The sequence below is a fragment of the Mus musculus genome, chromosome 12 (genome assembly GCF_000001635.26).
Source record: "Mus musculus strain C57BL/6J chromosome 12, GRCm38.p6 C57BL/6J".
Classification (NCBI taxonomy): Eukaryota; Metazoa; Chordata; class Mammalia; order Rodentia; family Muridae; genus Mus; species Mus musculus.
Genome location: NC_000078.6, coordinates 8,793,958 through 8,799,957, shown reverse-complemented (window position 1 = coordinate 8,799,957; position 6,000 = coordinate 8,793,958).

The following is a 6,000-nucleotide window of genomic DNA, read 5'->3' as shown; positions in this document are numbered from 1 at the left end:
ACGGACCCTGACGCCCCGTTGAAAGGAAGTTGCCTTTGGCCCGAGCCACGGGTGGGGACGAAGAGTTTGCTTGAGGTTTGCACATTCTCGCTCTGTTTGGATTTCTAGTCATATGCCCACAAGTATTTTTAACTTTTAAAATGTCATCACGAAGTCTGTAGATGGTGGGATTCAGGTAAGCACAGTTCTGTCCCTAGCCTTCCTGACTTCCTCCCTCCCCTTTTCTTCTTCTTCCCACCCTCATACTCTGAGTAAACCTGAGGATTGATTGGTGCATGCTAGCCGAGCACTGTACCACTGAGCGATCTCTCTCCTCCCTCTTATTTATTTATTCATTCATTCATTCATTCACCCGGCCCGGCTTCAAACGTGCAGTTCTTCTGTCTCACCTATTGGAGCAACTGAGATGACAGGCCTGTGACACCACGGTGGGCCAGCTTTATTGTTTATACTTTCTATATTAAAAAGACTCAAGTGTGTGTGTTTTTGCAACAACCACATGCCTTCTGTGTCCTGGCGATAAAGTCCACAGACACTCACACTCTCACACAGGTATTCTGGAGGTTCCCTGTCTACCCTTTCTCCAGTTTCCCATTCCTAGACTCATGCTTTCAAACTTAGTTGATTCCATCAACTTCCTAAGCCTCTTGGACATTGTTGGCCCAGGGCCTTTGCTGTCCCCTGCACTCACCATCCTCTTTCCACAGCCTGACTCTGGGTAGAGCTCGAGCTTGCCCCCACGGACAAAGTCACCCTGCTAGTTCCCAGCATCTTTCTCATGGCTACCATGTTCTTCCTATGATGTCATGGCTTCTCACTGACCTCTCTCACTCCCTTATCCTAGCTTGGAAAGCAAGGCCAAGAGCAACACCCAGCCTGGCATGGAGGAGGCTTTGTCAACCTTGGTTGGCGGAGCTGGCTGGTGACTGAACACTAAATGAAGAGCTGACACCCAGGTCGTTCCTAGCACTGGCCCCTTTGCAAGGTGCATTCGTTTTCCCTGTCCTAGACACAACCAGTGCCGAGGCAGTCTGGAAGGGCAGACAAAGCAGCCTGCAGCAGGCCGCCTGCTCAACTCCAAAGTGGCTTTTATTTCCTCTTCTGCGGGTGCCAAGTCCCTGAGCAAATATTTTCCTGGAGTGGAGGAATGGCTTAGCTCTCAGCCTTAAGTGCTGGAAACAGCGTCTGGGGAAGGCAGGTTCCAGGAAGGAGGGAAAGAGCGAGGCCAGGTTGCTGCTGGGGGGTGGGGGTGGGGGTGGGGGTCACCAGCGCTGCCCTCTGTAGAGTCCTCACTATCCCACAGTTGAGAAAAGAGTCCACTCCACAGACCCCACCAGATCCAGACAAACAGCTGGCTTGCTTGGCATGCAGCTGTGGCTAGCTTTGCCCTGGGCCTCTTGATCCATAAATTAGAATCCTCTGGGATTCTGAAGAAAACGTCAACCATGTGGCCTTCCCTGTTTCTACTGAAAAGGCTACAGTGGAACTTAAAGGAGCTAATTAGAGTCTCAGAAGCCCTTTTTCTAATAAACTGCTTTTCTTCATGTAACTTTTCTGTGGCAGAATCACATACCCAGAGTACACTCACCTAAGTGTGACTGATGGCTTATTTACATAGACCTTCACCTTTGTAATCACCACCTGCAACTAACTGAAGAATATTTCCTGCACCCTAGAAGGTTCTTTTGTGTCCTTGCCTAGTCAATACCATATCCTCAGCCCGAGGGCTCAGTGGTTTCTATTATGGTCAACTATACTCCAATAGCTGGAACTGTGCAACCTAGGTTCCTTCTGGCTTCAAGCAGTCACTAAGTTGCCTGTGTTGTGTGTGCTTTAGTTCCTTAAGCACTGCCAAGTAGTAGCATTCCTTTGTATGAATATACTACCATTGATGTCCTCCGCTCCCGCTGATACACGTTTACTTCCGTGTCTGGTGTATGATGGCTACAGAGGCTAGGCGTATGCCCATACACATCTTTTGACAGACACATGGTTTTATTTCACTGGAGCCCCAGAACGGTGAATGTCAGCTTTTAGTAATTACTATCATACAAGTCTTCCAATGCTTGTGTGAACTGGCACATTCTCCAACAAGCCTAGAACCACCCCAGTCCCTTCCTCTGCTCTCCCAACAGTTACGTCTTCTGTTTCTAGATGGGTGGAGGGGGTAGCTTGTGTTATTCACTCATCTCTAAGACTGGCTGGACTTAGAACAGAATATGCCTCGCTAGAACACCCCCAAAGCACTCTTGCACACCAAACATCTGCCTTCAAAGAGCACCCAGGGCGGCAGACATCTTTGGTCCAGTAGCAAGAGATACCTGAAAGGAAGAGGCCAGGAAGTAATGGGGCAGCATTCACGTGCGTCTCCTAACTTGAACTTGAGCAGTCATTGAGTAGAGCAGCTGAGGGCCTGATTGGGGCAATTCCATCATAAGAGTGCGCATGGCCAAGAGTAGATAGGTAGGTAGGGGATGCTATGGTATTAAGTAACAAGGGAGGCAAAAGGAGAAAGCCAGAAGGCTTGGCCACAGCCAGGTGGAGACGGAAGAGCCTGAAACTCTGCAGCTTTATGGTCAGTGAAGCCAAAGCATTTTCTAAACTCCTCTAGGTCCCTGGGTCAGGACCACCTCCTAGCTCCAGGGACCAGGAGCTCACCCCTCTGAGGCAGCCAATCATGGCTTATGAGTCAAGCTGGAGAGAAGTAATACGGATGACTTGACAGATACAGGTGGGATACTTCTGAGGTAGTCATGATTTCTGGACCTCCGCATTGTGCTTGCCTGCAAGCATTTCCTGTTTTGCTAGGTACTGTTCTGGGACCAACCACCATCAGTGCCTAACCTAGGGGCTCAAGATTGCTCATCTGAAAGGGTTACCGTGCCCTTTCCTCCTGTGACCTCTCCTCACCAAGACCATTAGCTCAGAGGCATGGTTACTTCTTACCTTTGCCTTTGGGTTCCCTTCAGGCTCCCAAGGGAGAGCAAGATCATCCAGTAGCATGCTTCAAAAATCCTGATAGTCTGCCTCTAAGTCTCAAGCCAGGCGCTCCGTACTCCCCTACCCATGTGCAAGGTCTCCCCTTTCCTTGGCCATCACTGCACTGCAGCCTTGACTGTCCTGCACCTGCATCAGCTTTCCAGACAGCCGGAAGCCTCTGGAGCTCCGTCTGACTGAGTGGGGCTTTCTGCTTGGAGCACCTCTTCTCTAGGTCAAAGGTCACCTACACTTTTGCTCCTCCTGATTTGGTCCAAGGGCTGCCTTGGTGAGCTCCAATGACTCTGATGCTGGACAAATGTCCCTGTCTTTTTGATTCCCACTGGCCGCCACAGAACTCTGTCATGGACAGCACTCATCATTTGTCTGTATCTGCAATCTCTGGTATCCCTGAGAGTCCAGCATCTTAATTCTGGATGCGACAAGACATCCAGAGCAAAACACCAGAGGCAAGCAAGGCCTGGACTTCGATTCAAACAAAAACCAGATGCGAATTAAGAACATGACACGAGCTCAAGTCACACTCGGAAAGTCACTCGGGAGAACCCTTAGTGGGGAATTCCGTGACTACGACTTCCTTCACAGAACAACAGCACCCACAGACCAAGGGCCTCCAGTAGCATAAGCTGAAGATGAAGTGACAGAAATGTGCCCCGCAAGCCCCCTGCAGAAAAAGGGGACAAGGGCTCCATGGAACATAGGACAGCAAGCTGGGGTGACGTGGAGACAGACAGCTTGTGGGTTGCCTGAGGAACTTACGGTGATGTTTAAACGACTCTTATGTCTTAGCTAGCTTCTGTAGGTCTTGGGTAGAATATAAATTAAGATGTATATATAGATATCTAGACAGCCAAGTCTATCAGTTTTTGCTACCCTGCCTGGGGACCAGAATAGAACCAGTATTCTTATTTTTGGGGATTTAAAGAACAAATGAATGGCTCAAGGGAATGCTTCTTCTGGTCAGTGTTAGTAATTGAAGCCAGGGTCTTGCTTATGCCAGCTAGGAATGTGTGCTATCACCAAGCTATACACACACACCCCCCACCCTCATTGCACTTTAAAACATTTTTAATGAAAAACTTTAATTTAGGAAGAAACTGATGGTGCCTAACAAGAAGCTATACCAGAGGAGAAAAGCAGTCATTAATGTCACCCAGTTACAAACCCTGTGACCTACTACAGCAACCCGCCTGCAATGTCCTGGGCAGTAGTGGCACAAATGTTATGGGCGTAACCAAACACTTCTGGGTCTCACTCTGTGACAGAATCCATCCCTGACACTGCTAAAGTAGCCAAGAACCTGAGACTAGAAAGGCTGTGGGTCCTAGGAGAAAACCTATCACTATTATCCTGTTAAAGGAGCACAGTGATAAAATGACTCCTAATGGCACATTGCTATACCCATCGATCACTGCATACCCAGCCATCGCCAGAGAAGCAACTTCTTACAGGACATGGTAAATAAGACAGAGACCCACAACTGGACAATATGCAGAGAGTTGGAGACGTTAGAGCAGTCAGCTCTAACTAAATGGGATCGATGTCCTTATCAAACCTCTCCCCTCAAGGCTCATGGAAAGAATGTAAGCGTCAGAGGTGGTGGGTGACTCCAGGAAATGGCATCTTCCAGCCACAGCACTGCTGGTACACACGAACCCAGAGACTCTGATAGCACACACACGACTGCACAAGTTCAATCCATACAAAACCCCAGCGTGGAGAAAGGGAGCCAGACACCAAGTCCCAGCTCTCACCAAGAAGGTGTTAGAAAGCGGTTTGCAACCGATACCTGCTGGAAATGGGAAATCAACTCTCTCCAGTGAAGTGACACTGTATGTCAACCACACACACCAGAGCAGGCCCCAGGCCCAGGAGTAGTTAGCCATGGTTTTTGTGTGTGCTTGTTTGTTTATTTACATATTATATAAACTTTTTAGGGGCCGGAGAGATGGCTCAGCAGTTAAGAGCGTTGATTGGTTTTCTAGGGATCCTAAGTTCAATTCTCGGCAACTCCATGGTGGCTCCCAACCATTTGTAATGGGATCCGATGCCCTCTTCTGGGGTGTCTAAGAGAGCAACATGCACTCATGAAGTAAACTTTTTAAATGAGCAAAAAGCAATCATTTTGTTTATTTAGCTGGGGAGGGTACTCACATGTATGCATGCAAAAGTCAGAAGGCAGTGGCAAGAGTCTGCTCTCGCTCTCGCACCGCTATGTGGGTCTTGGGAACAAACTGGCTGTCAAGAGTTGGCAGGAAGCTCCTTTTTACTTACTGAGCCATCTTGCTGAGCTTTTGTTGTTGTGGTTTGTTTGTTTTGCTTTTCAGAGACAGGCTTTCTCTGTGTAGACCTTACTGTCCTGGAACTCACTCTGCAGACCAGGCTGGCCTCAGAGAGAGAGAGTTCCACCTGCCTCTGCCTCCCTAGTGCTGGAATTGAGTCACTACTGCCCGGGTTCGGGTCCCTCTTTCTGCTTTTTGAGACAAGGTCTCTGTAAATTGCCCAAGCTGACCTTGAATTCACTCTTTAAATCACATAGACCTTAAGTTGACAGGCTTCCTGCCTAACCCTTCCAAGTTGTGGGGATTACAGGTTCCTGTGTCCCCAGGTTCAGCAACCAGTACTGGTTTTTGGAGATTAAAGCATAGGAGGGAAGCGTCACCTGCTAAGCTGGAACCTGCAGCCCCTGCTGTACCAACAGGCACAGAGGTCCTTCTTGCTCTGCACCACCAATGACATGCCAGGTGCCAGGGCTGACCTGCACCCAGGGCCAGATGAGGCTGAAGGGAGCTGCACCATAATTGGGGGGGGGGGGGTTCCTTGTGGTGTTTTGTGCTTTCCCAACTTGCTGGTCTTTCGCTGCCATTTTCCCTCAATGTGCAGACAATACTTGTAATCCTGACACATGAGACTGTTTGCTAGTGAAAGGTTGAGAATTGCCCAATAAGCAAACAGAACAAAAGCAAATCCTGACATTCAGAGTCAGCAGAATCCTCCTGACCC